This window comes from Falco cherrug, chromosome Z (genome assembly GCF_023634085.1).
Source record: "Falco cherrug isolate bFalChe1 chromosome Z, bFalChe1.pri, whole genome shotgun sequence".
NCBI classification, from domain to species: Eukaryota; Metazoa; Chordata; class Aves; order Falconiformes; family Falconidae; genus Falco; species Falco cherrug.
Window position 1 is genome coordinate 75,253,217 of NC_073720.1, and position 18,583 is coordinate 75,271,799.

Below are 18,583 nucleotides of genomic sequence, written 5' to 3' on the forward strand. Positions count from 1 at the left end.
TGCCCTGCTGAGCTTCCCTGAATGACAGGCGGGTCAGAAATCCGTGTGACCAAAAAGCAGGAGGAAAAACAAACCCTGCCTTCCTGCTCTGCTTCTGCTGCACTTGCTGATGGTACAAAGTGGCGAAAGAGCAGAAAGGCACGTTAGTGTTTTGATTTCACTCTGCCTCCTCCACGTCCACCAAATAGATGCCGTTTCTCTTACGGAGAGGTGTGAAAGAGACATTGAAACCGCAGGGATGGGAAGCTGCAAAGAAGACATTTTCACATTAGTTTCCAAGCAGTCATTCTTCAAGTTGACTGAACTTGATGTTCTGTTTGATAAATATAGGTCCTTGGGTGTGATCAGACTAATGCTGCCCATGCTGTTGCACCACTTAAACAAACAGGAATACCTCTCTCCCGCAACTGAGACATCTTCAGTGGGCTGTGCCTGTGCTCCTGATGGGGTACAAAGGAAAAGGGCCTGGATACACAAGTGTTTTCCTCTGCACTGCACCGGGCAGAATTTAACACTTCTCAGCCTTGAGTGGGTAACTTTACACCACTTGTCTGCTTGTGCTCCTTGGTCCATGTGGCCCACGGTGCATACCAGTGAGACGCAAACAGTCTGGGCTTTCTGGTCATCTTGGGCAAGTCACCCCACTGCTGTGTGGCACTGTGCTCCCCGTCTGCAAAGTGTGTGGGGGCAATGAAGTACTCAGATAACGTTTCTGCACCTCCCTTGGCAACTGAGGAATGAAACTCCATTGCTCCACAGATAGAAATTTTGTTTTCATGATTTACTTTAGCTTGTGGCTGCTATTTTTTTCCATTTTACAGTTAAGGCGCATCGGCAAGAGCCCTCCAGACACTTCTGGGAAGCCAGGGCTCTGTGCTCCTTGGCAGAATCTCCTGGGTCACCTTTTCTTTGCCCTGCCAGCCAGGAGTTTGTCTTGTGTAGTTGGGCTGGTACCATTCTCACTCTTAGTAACCCATCTGTGACTTGGAGGCAAAGCTCAGCCTGACGCAGGGTGAACACAAGCGGCTCTGTCAGTGTTCTCGCTGGGCTCCTGAGTGACCCTTTGCTGAGGAAAGGTCACGCCCAGTGCCACGAGTTCAGGGTGGCCCAGCAGCTGCGGCCCAGCAGGAGCTCCTCGGCAGGAGCTGCTCAGGCAGACGGGGCAAGGGGCAGGTTTTGAGCACAGGCCCAGGACACCGTGCCGCAGCCTTGTTCTGCAGCCCTGACCGGTGCCCTGAGCGGGCACGATGCGGCACGGCGGAGGCGGCACACCAGCCGTGATGCCAGGGCCCGGACCAGGACGCCAGGACCCAGGATGCCCTTTCCACCGCGGGCTGCGCTGCGCGCCCCCCAGGAAGGGAGGGGGGAGGAGACCGAAGGTGAGCAGCCGGGCGAACACACGGAGGGAGCCGGCGACCCGTGACAGCGTCGGTGCCCCTAAACACCAGGGATGCGCCGGCTCAGAGGGCCCTGGCGTCCCGGAGCACGGGGCTCCGCTGGCAGCGGGGGTCGCGGCCGGGGGACGCCAGCGGCGCTGCGTGCTCCGCGGGGCGGGGGCCGGGGCAGGAGGTGCAGGCAGGGGGCTCCGGGCCGCGTCCAGCCTCCCCCCGGCAGCTGCCGAACGACAGGTAGAACCCCCCGGGGTGGGGGGGCGTGTTGTTCCCCGCCCCCGCGGCGTGTGGCAGCGGAGAAAGCCCCGGGGGCCGGGGGCTCCGGCACGCCGGAGGGCGCCGGGGCCGGGCGGGCCGGGCGGGGGCGGCCGCGGCGGAGCCCGGGGAGACCCCGCTGCCTCCCCGCCCCTCCGCCCGCCCCTCCCCTGTCCCCTCCCTCCGCTCCGCAGCCGGGGCGGGGGGCTGGAAGCCGGGTCCGGCGCCCGGGGAGGCAGAGGCGGAGAGGCGGGCGATGGGGGAGCAGCCGCGCCGGCCACTCTCCGGGCATCGCTAGGGCGGCGAGGGGGCGGGAGGGGGCGAGCAAGAAGGACAGGGACAAGGACAAGGGAGGGCGTCCCGGGCCCCCGCCCCTCTCCGCCGCGCCGAGGAGGGAGGGCGGACCACGATGGCCGGCTGGCGGGCGCTGCCCGCCCGCCCGCATGGAGACCGCCGCCCGTAGCGGGGCTGCCGCGCCGCACCGCGGGGTGAGCCGGGCCGGGCGGGTGCGGGGGGGCGCGGAGGGCCGGGGCGGGCGGCGAGGGGCGGGTGGGAGCCTGCGGCCGGGGGCGCCTCCGGCCTGGCCCGCCCGTGCGGCACCGCGTCCCGGGGCGGGGCTCGGGCCGGCAGCGGGAGCCCGGCGCGGCGCCGGGGGCGCTGGGGCCGCGGGAGCCGGGGCGACGCGGCGGGGCCCTTCCTCCACCGGGAGGTGCCGCGCTGCCCCTGCCCCGGCGTGGTGCGGCGGGCGGGACCTGGCCCCGGGCAGGGCGGTCCCTCGGCGGGGCCGGCACCTCACCGGTGTCTGGGTCGGGGTCCTCCGGGGCGGGAACCCCTTCCCCTCGCCCCGGCTCGCTGCCGGCGCAGCCCGTGGTACCGCCCGACCGCGCCCGCGGTGCCGGACCGTGGGCCGTCTTGGCCCCGGTGGCGGGGACAGAGCGGTGGCTCCCGCGAGGCGGCGGGGAAGGCGGGCACCGTCTTCCCGTGACCGTTCCCGGCTGTGCGCTTCCCTGCCGGTGTCGCGCCGTGCTGCGGAGTTCGCCGCTAGTTTGGGAGAAGGCGGCGTGCTGCAGCAGGGCGTGAGGCTACGCTGCATGTAGGGAAAAGAGGCTTCGGAGTAGACATGCAGAAATGTCCCTAGATGCGACAGCGTTCGGATGTTTTGAGAGACGTGACCCAGAGTCTTTTTGCATCTGTAGAAAAGCTAGGTTGTTCCAAAAGGAAAAAAAGCAAGCCTTTTCATCAGTAGTGATTTAAAGCTGTCATTGCAGCTGGTGAGATGAGATTTCCAAACTGACACCTGAGGTTGTACAATAGTCCTTTTGAGCCCTCTGGGTGAGTACTTCGGAAATAAATGGATGAAATTAACACTACTGATCTTGGATGTGATGTGGTCTTTGTGGGGATATGAAGACACGTGGGACAGCGCAGGGACTTCAGGTGACATCCTCCCTATTGTGAATGAGATGGGTATGGTGAGGAAAAGCAGAGGTCATGGCTCTGTGCTCAGATTTCTCCCTGTTTCTACTTGGGCACAAGGAAGGCCGTTTCTTAAAACCTTTCTGTTTTGTACAATGGGCTCTTGTGCTTGACTCGGTGAAAGGTTTCTGGAGGAATTACTGCAGAGGAGGTTACCTTCGGGGCAGGGGCTACTTGGTGTGATTGCCCTCAGCCTGTAAATTTCAAGATCCAGTTTAATCTGAGGACATGGCTGTGGACCTCCATCTTTTTTTAAGTAATCTCACTACTCTCAGGTGTGAGTTTTTGGGGGCTATTTCTAAAAATAAAAAAATGGGAAGACCTTAGGGGAAGTCTCTTCTGCATTTGTCTGTAGGTATTTTTGAACGTACTGTGGCAGGAGGAGAACCTGCTTTCGAGGCTTTACACAGGGGAGGAAAAAGGACAGACTTTACATCAACTGAGGATCTTTCAAGTACTGGGAGCTATGACAACAGCTCCCTGCTACATCTACATTTATTTGTATTCCTTCTTCTCCTCCTCAACTTCCATTGCTAGCTCTCACATGGCATAATTTGATGTTGGTTTATGCTCACTCTTGGTAGAAAACCAGTGGTGCTGAAAAAGGTGCTAAACCCACATTTATCAACAAGGTTGATGTTCAGTGTTATTTCCCCTTTGGCGGTGGATGTGGACTTGTTTCAGAATATGTAGACCTACCGGGCAAAACTGCGCTAGTTGTTGGTGCTTATTAACCTGTTTCAACATGCTCAATAAAGACCATGCTCCCACCCCCAACTGATGAGACAGATTTTTTCAGAGGAGACAGGGGACTAGTGGGGAACTGTATCCTTAATTCCTCAGCCATGAAGTCACATCTGCTCAGTTACAGAACCTTTTGCTGGGTCTGTAATTGAAGACATACTTGGGACTGAATTGTGAGGGTTAAGCAGCAGAAGAAGGAGATTTCTGAATTTGCAATTGCATCATAGCTGTCTTGTTTTTTTTAATACTGTACCTTAATTTTCTTTGAAAACTTTGATCACCATGAAATAATTCTCATTTTTTTCTTCGCTCACTCTTCCCTGCCTCTTTATTCAGTGATAGGAGGCTAGATGCACTTGTTGTTTTGAGGTTGTTTTTTTTTAAGTTGGAAAACATTTCCTTAATTGTTATTTTATCAGATAGTATGTCAAACTGATTATCTTACTTTCCAGTGCTTTCATTTTTCTTCTGAATAGTTTCTGCAGCCACAGATACCTTGCAGATCTGTAGATAATACAGGAACATGGAGGAAGCATGTTTTTCCAGTGGTATTCAGGAGGACCTATTCTGAATATCACTTTGACAGGGGGTTTGTTGTGGAATTGTCACTTACAGAGCTAGGCCCTCAAGGTAGGCAAACTTCTCTAATGAAAAACAGCTGCATATCATCAATGCTTAAAAGAAACATCTTTTTAATCTACTAATGCTGGCCTGCTTTTACTGATTGAAGTTATGGCTAAAGACTAACCTTTTAAGTTGGTGACTCTTCAGGAGTAAGATCTGTCTTGAGCATTGGTTTCCCCTACCATTGTTTCCTGAAAATAAAAGTAGAACAAAGAGAAATTCTGTAGTGATGATGCCAGAAACCCTTGTGAACTCTCTCTCTACTGGTTTATGCCAATCAAATTTGTGATACATGTCAATGCACTAGTTTTCATACAAGGGTGCCGAAATCAGCTGTGCCATCTTGTTCTGAGAGACTGAAATCAGAGTGGTTTTTACTTAGGAAGTGAGAACACCCCTCCTTATGATGGCATACGTCTTGAAGCCTTTGCTTGGTTTTTAGTCCATTTTTTCCCAGGTGAGATACCCATGTGAATTAAACAGGTTGATTTTTGTTTTGTCAGCTTAGTTGGCAGCTGGGAGGTTAGTTCTCCAGAATTTGCTGTATAGTGTCTGTTGTTCCTGGAGGTCTGCACTGCTCTGTGCTTTGAATTTCCCAGCTCTGGAGGAAATCCATGCCCTTCAGATACCCTGGCTTGATGTTACATTGAGTTCTGCACACTCAGTCCTGTACTCTTAACAGGCCATGTTTTCTTTCTCTTTGGACTTTTATTGCACTTTTTTTATTTTCAGTTGTGATCACAGACAGGAAAGACTGGGTGGGAACATCCACCAGCAAACCCAGCTGTTCGCTGAAGAACACCCAAAGCTCTTGGGGTTTTTCATAGGTTGATGTTTGGATGGGGCATAAATATACAACTAACAACCAACATATTTATTGCTGCTTGTGTGTGAAATTGGTGCTGCATCTTGCCCACCTATCCTCTCTTACCTATTTAGGCATTATTTGATGGGTTTGTGTATCAGGGTGAAACTTGCTTTTCAGTGGTGCTTTTCAGAAATGCTTGCTTGGCAGCAGCTGAGAGAACATTTGTGAGTGGCATTGTTGTTCACGATGCATGTCCTGATTCTGAAAATCTCACGCTTTTGTTAAAATTGTGCTACCATCAATGTCTATTGGATGCCATGAACAAGGGTCAAAAAAGGGAGGCTACAGAAACAGTAGCTACTCTGAATAATCACTAGCTGGGTTGTTAGATACAGGGTCAACATTCACCCATTTCCTCCCTTTTTGGAAAACCTGCAGTGTTCGTAGCCTGTACGTTGTTCACTGTCAAAACAGTGCTGAACACTGTTGTCAACAGCCAGACCTCCTTACAGTCAGTAACTGCCTAAATCACCTATAACAACGATGAGGGCAATTCCGTGCATTTGCAGGGAATGTAGCGTCCTTCACATGGTAGTCTTTTTTGTGCTGCCTTTTTTTTCTAATAAGCAAGTGGATCATAGTCTGTCCGTCCTCTTGAAGTACAAGATAACTTTCCCTACGCAGGTGGGTTTCTGTGAAGAGCTGCTCTGTTCAGTAATCCAAATGGGAACATTTGAATAAGATTTCAGCATGAATTTTCATAGAGGTTTCTTGTGCTGCTTTTTACTACTTTGCTGAGGCACCAGTGAATTCAGAATCCTGCTTCACCATCCATCAGTTTAAATCAATCAAAGGGAGAGGAGGAGGAGAAAAAAATCCAACTTTGATGAAAACATACATACTGAAAAGGCAGTTGTATCATATTTATATTCTGCTGTGTGCTTCTGTCACCCACGCTTGTAAAATACTCACTGACAACAAAATGAAGTACATTTAATTTCCAAATACGCAGTAATTTACTGTATTTGCTGAGTAATTACTGGTAGGTCTTCTTTGATAACTTATTTTTCTTCTTATTCCAGCCCTTTTTCCATTCCTTGTGCATGGAGGGGGGTGTTTAATAATACACAAACTGATGAGTAACTCAGTTTGTATTAGCTATTTGTTTTTAAATTGACTGAGATACTTAGCAAGAAACTTAAAATGTAATTTCGTAAAACACAGCTGGGATTTTTGGAGCATCCCATGAGAACTATTTATGGGAGAAAGGAAGAGTATTGAAAGAATGAAGAGTCATTGTAAATATGTGCCTTTTCTTCCTTAAAACACCTAAATTGCATTCCTTTGTGCTCAAACCTTGCTTGTAATACCAATTAAACATGCTCAGTAACCTGTCAGAATAACACAGGTCTGGTGGCAATGCTATTCTTGGATGAATGAAGCCAGAAAAGGAGTCTCGCCTTCTCAGAGTAAACCTGCTATAGAAATTCACACTCTCCTATGCTAAAAGCCATTTGTACTTCTCAAGAGTGGCCTTGGCCCTGCTTATGAAAGCTGTGCCAGTTCAGCCAGCAAACCTGAGGACAATAAGGACAGGACAGCTTGCAAAACACAGAGCTATGGGATGACAGCCCCAGTAGACTGCATAGTGCCCCAAAAGGCCATTTGTTCCTTTGTAAGGATTGTGCCCACTGGCAGCTTTGAGCATGACTGTGCTCCTGATGAAGAGGAGCTGTGGGGAGATGTCTTAGCAGTCACCATGCTGGGAATACTGTTGTCAGAGTAGAGAAAATACATGTGTGTGTTGAACAGGAGTGTTTGCACATCTTTTTATTATGACTTAATATAGTTAGCTCAAAACCTTTGCTAGGTTGCAGAACCATTGGCTGTAGCCTACCAGGCAGAAAGTGGAACAAATTAAAGAACTGAGTGTGAAAAACTGATTGACGGTGATCATCTTTGCAGCTGGGGTATTCAGGGATTTGAATTCAGAGTCAAGAAAGGGGGCCCTGGGGTCTGCCTTAAGAAATATGTGGTAATAGTTGGCATGTTTCTTAAGCAGGACCAGGTCAGTCAGAAGATGAGTCTGCAGCTTTATGCTTCTATACACTGGGCTGAGTCGAAGAAATTTCAGGTCTCCCCAGTGCAGATGTAAGCCACAATCTTGATCAAGGTTTGACATCCTTGCATCACTTGGACAAATTAGTCTTGGTTATCTTGAGAATACAGGGAATATTATTTGGAAAGACATGAGAAGATGTAACACAGTTGTCAGTCATGAAAGCCATCAGGAGCATGTAATGCCTTTCAGCAAATAGGATACCAGAAAAAATAAAATACTAGTAGTCAGGAAACATGCAGCTTCCTGATGCTTTCATTGAGATCCTGCTACTGGCTGGCTGCATGAGGTTGTGTACTCCAAATGCAGACACAGTATGCAGATGTACAGTGGTGTCCTGGCTACAGGTTTGCTGGTTGATTTTCTATACTGATGAGCATCACAGAGCAGCCCTTTGTAGCAGCCTGTGGTATTGAGGAAACTAGAGGTGAGTCATGGGTTGTAGCAACCACATGGCTACTGTGAGGCTGCCAAAAACACAAGAGAAAAATCATTGGTACATAATCATTTCAGGCACTGCTACAGCAGTGAGTGGATAGAGACCATTGTTTATGTGGGGTTGTTGCATGTCGCATATAGTACATCTGTTTCTGCTTTCATGCATGCCATTGTGCATGAAGCCAGTGACCTGAGAAACTGATCTGAGATGTGAGAAACAACTTGGAAATTTTCAGGTATCTTAGGTTAGATAAGGACAAGGCAAATTAAAAGAAAAAAAACCCCGAGAGGTTTGTTGATATTCACCTTGAGCTTAATACAGAAGCTGTAATGCCAGTGCAGAGATAGCATAAGGCTGCATTAATCTGTCCTGCCACCTGTCTTGGAGGAGATGCAATTCATGTAACAGCACCTGGCCCACCCACAGGCTTCGCTGAGTTTAGCTCACTTAGCGGGTATTGGAGCTGGACCATGTTCAATTTGCATCAGCTAACATTATGCAAGGCAGTTGCAGAATATAACTAATTCACAGGTGTTCAGCAAGAAAAGCAGCATCTGTGCTAAAAGGAATGATCTTTAAAGAGAAGCTGTTCAAGAGCTATATGCCAATCATTCACTTGTATGATTTGTATGAAAGTGGAAGAAATTTTGACTAGAAAGGTTAGTCTATGAATTTGTTTCTCTTATGCAGGCAGTTTCCATAGCAAAATAAAATTCTGGAAAATAACAGGTTTCTGCCAAAAATTACTCAGTTCTGAAAAGTTTTGGCCCAAAATATTGAGAAGAAATACTATGCATAAACAATTTTTTTTGCTGTAGAGGTGTTTTTTTGAGGGTTTGGTTTACGTTTACTTAAAATAGTGAACATTAAATGATCCACCATTTTGAGTTGCATTAGGGGTTTTTTTCTTTTTTATTTCCAGTTGAAAGTGTAAGGGTTTATCTGTTTTTCTGTGTTGTGTTAGTGTCTTGAGTTTGGCGGAGAACATTCTACTTTTGACTTTGCTACCTAGAGTAAGAGAAGGGATGTAGAGCTTGAAGTAACAAAAAGAGATTGAGGATCCACTAAACATCCCCGATGTCTGCTAATTCTGTTTGTGTACTTATCTGTGTTCATTAATTGGATTCTTACAGAGATTTTCTTGAGTTGTGGTTCTATGATGGGAATAAGAGCTAAGGTAGGAGGGCTGGGAGCAGGGAAGGAAATGGTTTTAAGCTGATGAATACCATAAGATGGTTTTCTTGCTAACAGGAAGACAATGGGGTGTCATTTCAGGCAAAATGGAATATTTTGTTGGCTTTGTAGCACTGTTCTATCTTTTTAGGGTTTGCAGCTTCTTTCTGTAAAAGCTTTGTTTTATTTACTCCAATTTTGAAAATACCTGTTCTAGCTTTTGACCAGAAGCATGTCCTCAGGCTCCTCTGCTGCTCTTTCCTTTGTATTCACCAGTTCCCTTAAGAGAAGGGAAAGCGCACAACTGGTGTTCAACAGAGTGGCAGTGGTGTGAATTGGGTGGATTGTATTTACTTAGTATTGCCAGTGATTGCCCAGGAAGTGACTACATTTGTTCCTACAGGAAAGGGACCACCAAAGACAGATTTTCCTGCTGCTCTGTAATAGCTCTTGAAATAAAAATTGAGACACACTTTTTTTTTTTAACTGATAACAATCTTGTTGCCTAAGTGTAACTTCAGACCTTAATTCTGATCACCACAAGTCATGAATAAGCTATTTGCTTGAAGAAATATTAACACCAAGGTAAACAAAGTATAACAGAAAGAGACCCAGGCTGGAATGACAAAAAATGAGTAAATGTCATTGACCTTATTGTACTGCAGGCTTTGTTCTCTAAATAGGAATATATAGGTCAAGGAAATGGTAAATAAACTTGCTGACATTTTTTCAATACTGATAGCCTGCATTTCCTGGCATGATAGTGTGTATTTTCCAGTACATAATGATCTTCAATTAATCTGCAGTTGTTTATCCAGCCAAATGCTCATGTCTTTGGAATCAACACCACTAGGGTGCTCAAAGGAAAAACAAAGCTCATATGAGATCAGGTAATCCACTTCAAGAAGCTCATCCTGTAATATCTTTCAGCCTAGTAGCCCTATAAACATTCTTTCAGTGCTCAAAAAAAATTAATTAATATCAGATAATTGATGTTTGAAAACAATTAGTATTGATACTGTTAATTAATAGTTGACATAAACTGTATTTCATCTTAGGTTAAACAAAGTTAACTTAGGGATGGATGTTAGTACCATTCCTGGTGATCTGGAGTTAGGACAGAAGTTGGAATATGTTGTTCCTTCAGTATATGACTTTGAAATTTGTGTTACTTATCTGCATCTAGGACATCATCAATGCACAGATCATTATTATGATACTTGCTTTGGAAATGATTGTGTTACTTGTCGCCATACTTCTGGTAGTATCTCAAAATGTTAGTCCATGATGTCAGTGTCCAGACAGCACTTTCTCTTTGGTCTCTGGCTGATGCAGCACTGCAAAGAGAGACTGATAGCCAAAGGGGAGAATATGCTGCTTTCGTTAGGAGAATATGGCAGTGACGGTGATGCACACGCACTGACAGAAGTTTTCCACAGTGGACTTCAGTTCAGCATTATCAGGAAGGAAACGTCTGACCAAATTTGCAATTTGTTTGGGGTTTTTTTTTAGGGATTTTAAGAAGTTATTTTTTATGTTACACTTTTTGATACTAGAAATAGGTATTTGACTAGTTTTACAACAGACTTTTTTTTTTTTTTTTTTTTGCTCTCTAAGTCTTCATTTGCTAACCAGAGCTCACCTTGGCTAGCATACAACTTTGTCGTCTTTAGTAATTTCATCTTGGGAAACTAACATCTTCATAACACTTTCTAAAATTATTAATGTTGCCATCCTTTTATAATGGTGAGGCTTCATTTATCGTAAGAAGAATTCCTCCTCTGGCTTCATTTATACAGAAGAGACAGTTCCTGCTTTTGTCAGGTACTTGGTCTGATGGATGTGTATCACAGTCTTTAAAGGTGATTTAATCTGGCCCGAAGTTATTCATGGGGTTCTTGGTTGAATAACTCAGTGAAACGGCTTCACAGATCAAAAATGTGTGCACCAGAGAGCAGAGGTTTGGTTGCATCGCTCCTTTTATGGGGCAGGAAAATACACTTCTAAGTATGAGCAATATGAGTTGCAAAGACAGGACTAAAGAAATGGTAACTGTCAAAAGAACAATTTGTTTAGTTGAGGCTACTTTTCATTATTCTTTTGATACATATTTGTCAAGCTCTTAAGTTCCTGCTGCGATCATGCTGATTCTTGATTCCAAGATGTTTGCTGTGGTATAGAGGACTAGCAAAACAGCTGTTCAGCTTTAAATCCCATTACACAGGTCTCATAATAAATTTTACCAGCACACTTGCTATTTGCAGTGATGTGATGTGGAATGATTTTAGAAAATGTTACTGCATTGTGGAACAATAAAAAGCAATCATTTTAAAACTGCCATTCCTTTTTCGTGTTACTATTTACCTTGGTGATCTTCAGCAGAAGCCAGCCAATGGTGCATGTAATTAAAAAAATAAATTAAAAAAAAAGGAAAAGGGGAAAAGTCTTTACCTCTGTTATAAAGCATTCAACAAGAGAAATAGAAAGGAATAAAATCTACAATGTTTTGTGAGGAGACTAGCATGAGTTAGAGCAGTAAATGGTATGTTAATCAGAACAGAGAGCACAGTGAGCATTTCAAGTAAAGCTCATACCAAACCACAGGACAGAAAAGCACATTCTGGTATTTTTGCATTCTGCACCTCAGTTAAGAGGTAGAGTGAATATCTAAATGGGTTTTGATTGGCATTTGATGGCTCTGTGAGCAGAGAGAAGGAGAGGTGACAGGAGGTCCGGGTACCCAAGTCCTAGACCTCAGGCTTTTTTGGGTTTTCTTTATGTGGTGCTTTGTCCCTTGTCAGCTCCTCCACCCTCTTGTAATAGAAAAAGAAGACCTTTGCTCTGAAGCCAGATGTGTGAGGTGTCCATCTCAAGACTCATACCAGTCATGTTCATCTCCTTTATCGTGCTCAACAACATTGCATGTACCTTAACTGCAAACTTTTTCTGGTTTTTATGACTACTGTGGTGTGACTCTGAGTCATACAACTCATCTGGGATTTGTTTACTCATGTGTGTGCAGTGGCAAAGCCTTCAACACCCTGGCTGGCAAGAGTGGCATAATTTTCAGGTTTGTTCCCAGCTTGGCTGCTGGAGGAGTCTGATGTTCTGTGCCCTTGCTTGGGTGTCCACCCTTGGCCTTCCTCAATATACTGGTCTTCTCAATCCTTATTTACTTTTGTGTCTTACAGTTTTAATTTTATCTACCTGTGATGATGACAGAAGGGGGAAACTGAAACTTCTTCAGTAATTGCATTGTGTCAGGAAAGTAAACTGAGATTACTTGCAATCTTAAGTATTCATTAAGGCATTCGTTGTAGTAATTGCAGTTTTGTTTTAAGACTTAATAGCCTCAGTGAGAGACTCAAGTTTTGGCCAAATCATCAGTGATTCACAGTTGGTACTTCTAAAAAAAATTATTTGCTTTTAAGCCTTCAAACAATTCTGCTGCTGGAACATTTTCCTGATGAGTTGTGGAGTGCAGGATGTAACAGAATTATTTCAGTTCAGGTGTGTGACAGATGGGAATTAGAAACAAATTTTCAGAACGTCTCTCTCCCGCTGCATTAGTGTAGCAGAAGCAGTTCATGCCCTGTTTTATCAGTTTGCTGTAAACAGTAGCGGAACAGTTGAGCAGTGACGGCTTGCAAACAAATACTGAGGTGCTCGGAGGGTACCTGTTATCCTGAAAGTCATGCAAAACGAGCGCAGTGTATTGATGTGTGACAAATACAGGTTACTACAGATACAGCTGGACTTTCAGTGGGAGGGCAGAAGGCAAGTGATATGATGTAAAGTAGAGGTAAAGAAGGAAGGGAATGAAATGGTGTAAATGGTGGTCATTCTGTGAGCATCAGTAGTTGTTAAGTGTTATGGGAATGAGAGTTGGTCTCTGTTGCCATCCCATTTTCTTTATACCTTCCAGGCTGAGCAGAAGATGGGGTTCCCCCACTTGGTTCTGGGCTCTACACTTGGAGTCTATACTCGGAGTCTATACTCACGCATGTTTTGACGAAGAATGTCATATCTCTAAACCAGTCCTATATTGCAGGGCTGTTATATCAGGATTAAGGCCATGCAGCTTCTTACTAGTGTGTCTACAGCACTTTTAGCTCTCCTCTGCTCTGCATTTGGACCATGCTTTTGGTTTGACCTCCTGTGCAAACGGGCAGGGAGTTTCATCCGCTCGCTTTTTAAACACTGTAATGTGTGTCCTGTCTCAGGAATAGCTTCTAAAAAGGTATTAGAGCTTTATAAGCATCTTGCAGAGAAGTATACGTTTCTTTCATCTCTCTTTCTGTCTATGCGTGAAGGTACAGTTCATGGTACTGATCTGTTGACAGTAGCCTGGTTTGTTGCAGACAGTGGAGTTATACAGGTTTATAGCAGAGGATGGCATGTTTTGTGATTTAACCCTGGCTGGCAACCAAGCACCATGCAGCCGCTCGCTCACTGCCCCCCAGGTGAGGTAGGGGAAAGAATCAGAAGAGTAAAAGTGAGAAAACTTATGTGTTGAGATAAGGACAGGTTAAGAGGTAAGGCAAAAGCCGCGCACACAAGCAAAGCAAAGCAAGGAATCCATTCACCACTCCCCGTGGGCAGGCAGGTGTTCGGCCATTCCCAGGGAAGCAGGGCTGTGTCACGTAATGGTTTCTTGGGAAGACAAACGCCATAACACCAAATGTCCCCCCCCCCATCCTTCTTCTTCCCCCAGTTTATGCATATACTCAGCATGCTGTCATATGGTATGGAATATCCCTTTGGCTGGTTCAGGTCACCTGTCCTGGCTGTGTCCCCTCCCAGTTCCTTGTGCTCCTCCAGCCCGCTCACTGGCAGGGCCCAGGAAACTGAAGAGTCCTTGGCTTAATATAAACATTACTTAGCGACAACCAATACATCAATGTGCTATCAACGTTGTTCTCACACCAAATCCAAAACACAGCGCTGCACCAGCTACTAAGAAGAAAATTAATTCTATCCCAGCTGAAACCAGGACAGCATGTCTCACGTGAAAGTTGGAATATAACCCTGTGCAGGTAGCCTATGTTTTATGTACTACACAGTATTGGGTGTATTGAGTAGGGTGAAATTACACCAAATAGAAAAGTAATTTAGTTTCTTTTTCATTTCTGCTTTGCTTCAGTTAAGCAGTGATTAATGCAGGCACTCAAAACTCTAATGGCTGTATTTCCTTAAAATGGTTCATTTTTAAGAAATCTTGATTCTGCTAATCAAGTCTCAACTCCCATCTTGGCTGTTGTTACAGCCCTGAAAATGAAACAATAAATTGCAGACTGAAATCTGTGGCTATCCACATTTCAAATTAAATGCTAGATCTTTTGATGTCAGCACATTCACATTTTGAAGAAGCTGTGCTGCAAGAGGTTTCTCAGACCACCTCTCCCCTTGCTGTTGTGATGCTTTTTCACAGAATTTGATAGAACTTTGATTCTCTTGAACTTAATGGCAAAGCTTCTACAGATTCCATGGGATCAAGGTTTGACTAGTATTTGCAAGTGCTGTAACCTCCACAGGACTTAAGTTTTGTCTTGCTTAACATAAAAATGGCTAAAGCTTAAAATAAATAAATAAATGGACTATCTCACCTTGATTTCAAGTGTTTTCAGGGGACAGTTTCACAGTACAGTTCTTGTGTTTGTTTGTAAGCACTTATGATGTATATGCTGACATGCAATGAACACCAATTTATTAAGGCATTTCTCTTCCAGTCAAATATGTGTTTGGCGGTTTTGAGTCAGCCCTCAGTGTATGCACAACTTGTCTTTTTTTTTCTGCCACCTTGCAGTCCGCTTTGCTAGCCTTGTCTCCCAGTCTCACAACCTAACACAAAGACAATCAAATCAAATTAGCTTCTCTGACACAAAAAAAGACCTGGAGCTTGCTGCTTGCTCAAATATGTAGTCTTACATTGAAGACCTGCTAACACTGAGACACTTCAGGAAGTTTCACTTGTTGGTGATATGGCCAGAAAGCAAATGGTGGGCAAATAAATTAGGTTGATCAAAGTAGAAAGGATGGCTACTCTGATGCATTTAGGTCGTGAGTCTTTACCTGTCTGTCCAGGGACTAGGAAGAAAGAGTAGGTTAGTTTATTAACCTGCAGTCTACTACTGCCTACTAAGCACCTGGAGGCTGCTGCTGTCAGGTGGGATATTGAGTGTGATAATGACTGCTCTGATGCCTTTATACCAGTTCCAGTCTCTGTGACTGGAAATGCTGCTTATCTGCTTTTAAGTGGATACAGATCAGGTGTTCCAGCTCCTCAGATTTCCATTACCTACCTGCCTAATAAACATCATCCTGAACAGGGTACCAGGGAAGATCAATCATAATGTAGTCTTTCCAAGGTCAAGCTTGGCCAGGGCCTTGAGATGTGTTGCTATAAGTGGTATGTTTTGTCTAGGTGTGGATGTAAAGGCAGAGACTGGATAAAAGAATTAAAATGCTCTTAACAAAAGTGGTGCACATGTAACTGTGAGAGATGAGGAACAGTGTTTTTAGCATGCCTTTGACCATAGGACAGGCCAGGCTTCTGTAACACTCAGAGTTTCACATAATACAGAGAAAATTAGCCTGGAAATGAAAAGAACTTAATTAAAATGTTATTTTCACTTTGCTACCCACTTATTATCACAGCATAGCTGAGTTTGTTAATGAGGTATGCCAATTATAGATGTTTTCTTTCTCAAAACTGCAGGAGGAAAAAAAGATTTTAAAGGTTATATGCTTTGTCTTTTTTTGAAGAAGAAGCTATACTCCTTTTTATAGTGGCTCTCAAAAATAGGTTTTGATGAAAGAACAATTATCATGGTCAAAATGAAAAAAGAAAAAAACCCCCAACTTCAGTATTCTTTTAATGTATGGATTTTTAAACCAAATCCATTAAACTGAAATGCAGTTCCCTTCTGTGCATGATGAAAAGGAAAAAATTATAAGAATTCAAAATGTAGAAGAAAATGGTTATTATGTGAAATTTTATCATGTGCCATACAGTTTTCTCTCACAGATTTTTTCTAATACAAAAGTGTGTTCCTAAGTAACAGATTTCCTTTTTTATCATAAGGCTGTTAGATGTGGAGATGATGGTCATGCTGCTCTCACATAAACAGATGCTTCAATTAGGAGTATTAACAGGCCTGTGATCTTTGGATGAAAGGTGAGAGAATATTCTGACACTCAAGGTTTTTTATCATCTTTGCTGTTCCTTGTGAGGATGTGTTTTCATTTTTTGTCTGAAAGCCTGCTTTTTGACCTTTCTCAAGCAGCCCCATGAAGGGCTGTGAATTTTGTTTTCTGCTTCCAGTCAATATCTGCCTTCTGCAACCTCAACTGCATGCACGCCTGGCTGGGCAGGCAGGGCCATGGTCTGCTATCTGTATCATCTATGTGCAGGCTTGTAAAGCAGAGCAGAACTTAGCCCTTTGGATTCTCTAATGGATTTCGCTTGCCTTTGCCATGGTACTCATTTCGACTATGTTACAACCTCACCCTGAACCCTTTCGCTGCCCTGACCTTCTACCCTCTTACTTTGCCTCTCTCTGGAGAGGCATCAAAGCTAATCTCTTCTGTCCTTTTGACTTCATAGTACAGATTTATTTGCATTATCTTTTTACAGTGATAGCAAAGCTAACATCTACAACGCATCTCACTTAGGCTATGAAATGTTTCTATTTCACCACAGTCACAGTAGAGTGGTCTACAGGTGTCAGGTGAAGCAAACTCTGGGTGTCCTTTTTATTCCCTAAACCCAAAAGAGGGAGAGTGGCACCAGTGATGACTGTTTCGGTGATGTACAGCTAGCGGTGCTTTTTCACCCTTTTCATCACCCCTAAAAACATTTCACAGGAAATATTCCTGCAGCCAAGCAGAAGCTTAAAAGTGAGATTATTTGCTTTAGAAATGCATTTTTTCAGAGATTTGAAGTTTCTTGGTTACAGTTTCTATTAATTTCTGTGTGCTTGAGTAAGCTCAGCATGTAGCAAAGAGAAGGATTAATATACAGGGGTGATTTTTACTGTCCTCTTCTCCTTGTTACTACTGTGCTCTGTTCCTCTGTGACCACTGTCCAGACAAAGCCTCCTGAGAGACCTGTCTCCTTGTTTCACTCCAGCTTCCAGCAGCTAGCTCAGGTGGAAGTAACCACTTACAGTAGCAGTAGAAGGATCATCAAAATGAAGGAATATTTACCCTGCTGCTTGGGTGGTTTTGGTAGTGTCCGAGGAGGTACCTTGAACCTGGTTCAGGTATATGTGTGAGTGCTGAAGTTGCTGGGATGGTTGATGTGGAGACAGCCTGTGGTACCTGCAGCTTGTGGTTCTGTGCAAAGCCACACGGTGCTACACAAGGTCACATGAGCTTGGGAACTAGGGCCGCTGTAGTTACATTTCCCTGGACAGGCAAAATAACACTAGCGAAAAGCTGATGGTTGAACTCTACCTGTGACCTTTTTCTGTGACACTGCTGTTGGGTTGAGTATCCACATAGGACAGTGGTGGGAGCCTTCATATGGAAGGTGGGAGAGATGAGATGAAACTTCACCTGCCTGACACTGCCTTGAATACAGGCCATCTCAAGCAAAGGCAGCATGCAGTATGTGATTTGAGGTGAAAACAGAGCAGCCGTATCTCCAAAACTCTTTCTCGGCTCCCCTTTGCAGCTTCAGTGTGCTGTAAGCATGCCCCTACGTCTCTGGCCCTGCACCTCAGGCAGGACAACAGCTAGTCTGAGGACACTGCTCAAAGCAGCCCCAGCCATAGACCTGCTCTAAACATATCTGCCCAGGTAAGGGAGGTGTTTGCAGGAATGGGAGCCCAACAGGGTGCATCATAGCTAAGCACAAGTTTTGAAATGGACCCCAGAGACCTGCAGAGGACATCTTCCCAAGAGCATGGTGAATGTAGGAGCTAGTCCCACAGAGGTGGATTTTGTCACGCGCTCTGTCCTGATTTAAGCAGTAAGCAACAGGGTACAGCAGCCCTTGAAGGTCATCTGAATGCCATTTCTGGGTAACTTTCTTGTTTGACAGTGCTCACACTACATTTGGCTTACAATTCAGCACACCTTGGATTGCATCAGACCCTTGAAGTCTAATCCATTATGTCTGATTAAATTTAAAATAAAATGTTTCCTCCTTTTTGGCAAGCTTCATGACTGGCATTGTTTTGCAAGCTAGCAAGTAGAAAAGCAGGTGGTTTGCTGCATCTGTGATGAAAACCATTGCAAGGAGATGTTTGTTTCTTGGAGAGGACATCAGATTTTTCAGTTAACTGATAAAGGCCCAAATCTCAGTCAGGAACAAAGCTTCATTGAGGCTCTGCCAGTTTAACCAGTAGAGCACAGCCTTGAGGATCCAAGAGCTCAGATCCAAGGCCACGACAGGTTTGTAAAGAAGAAGAAAGGGTGGGGTAATATTTTGGAGAGAGGGAATGAGAGGGTTTGCAAGGAAAGCATATGGCATAGGCTAAATTGCTTACTATCCACTTTCTCATCAGTCTCCAAGGATTAGCTGCTTGATTTAATCTTAGATCTTGCAT

General features: G+C 44.9%; 1 protein-coding gene across 4 annotated transcripts in view; it reads left to right on the forward strand.

Annotated features, from left to right (window-relative positions):
- The first annotated feature begins 1,821 nt into the window (after positions 1–1,821).
- PLPPR1 (phospholipid phosphatase related 1) overlaps positions 1,822–18,583 on the forward strand; it is a 136,243-nt gene continuing 119,481 nt past the window's right edge. For all 4 annotated transcript variants that reach the window (XM_055699620.1, XM_055699619.1, XM_055699617.1 and 1 more), the window contains exon 1: positions 1,822–2,134. The gene's annotated coding sequence lies outside the window, so the exon portion shown is untranslated. The remainder of the gene's footprint in view (positions 2,135–18,583) is intronic.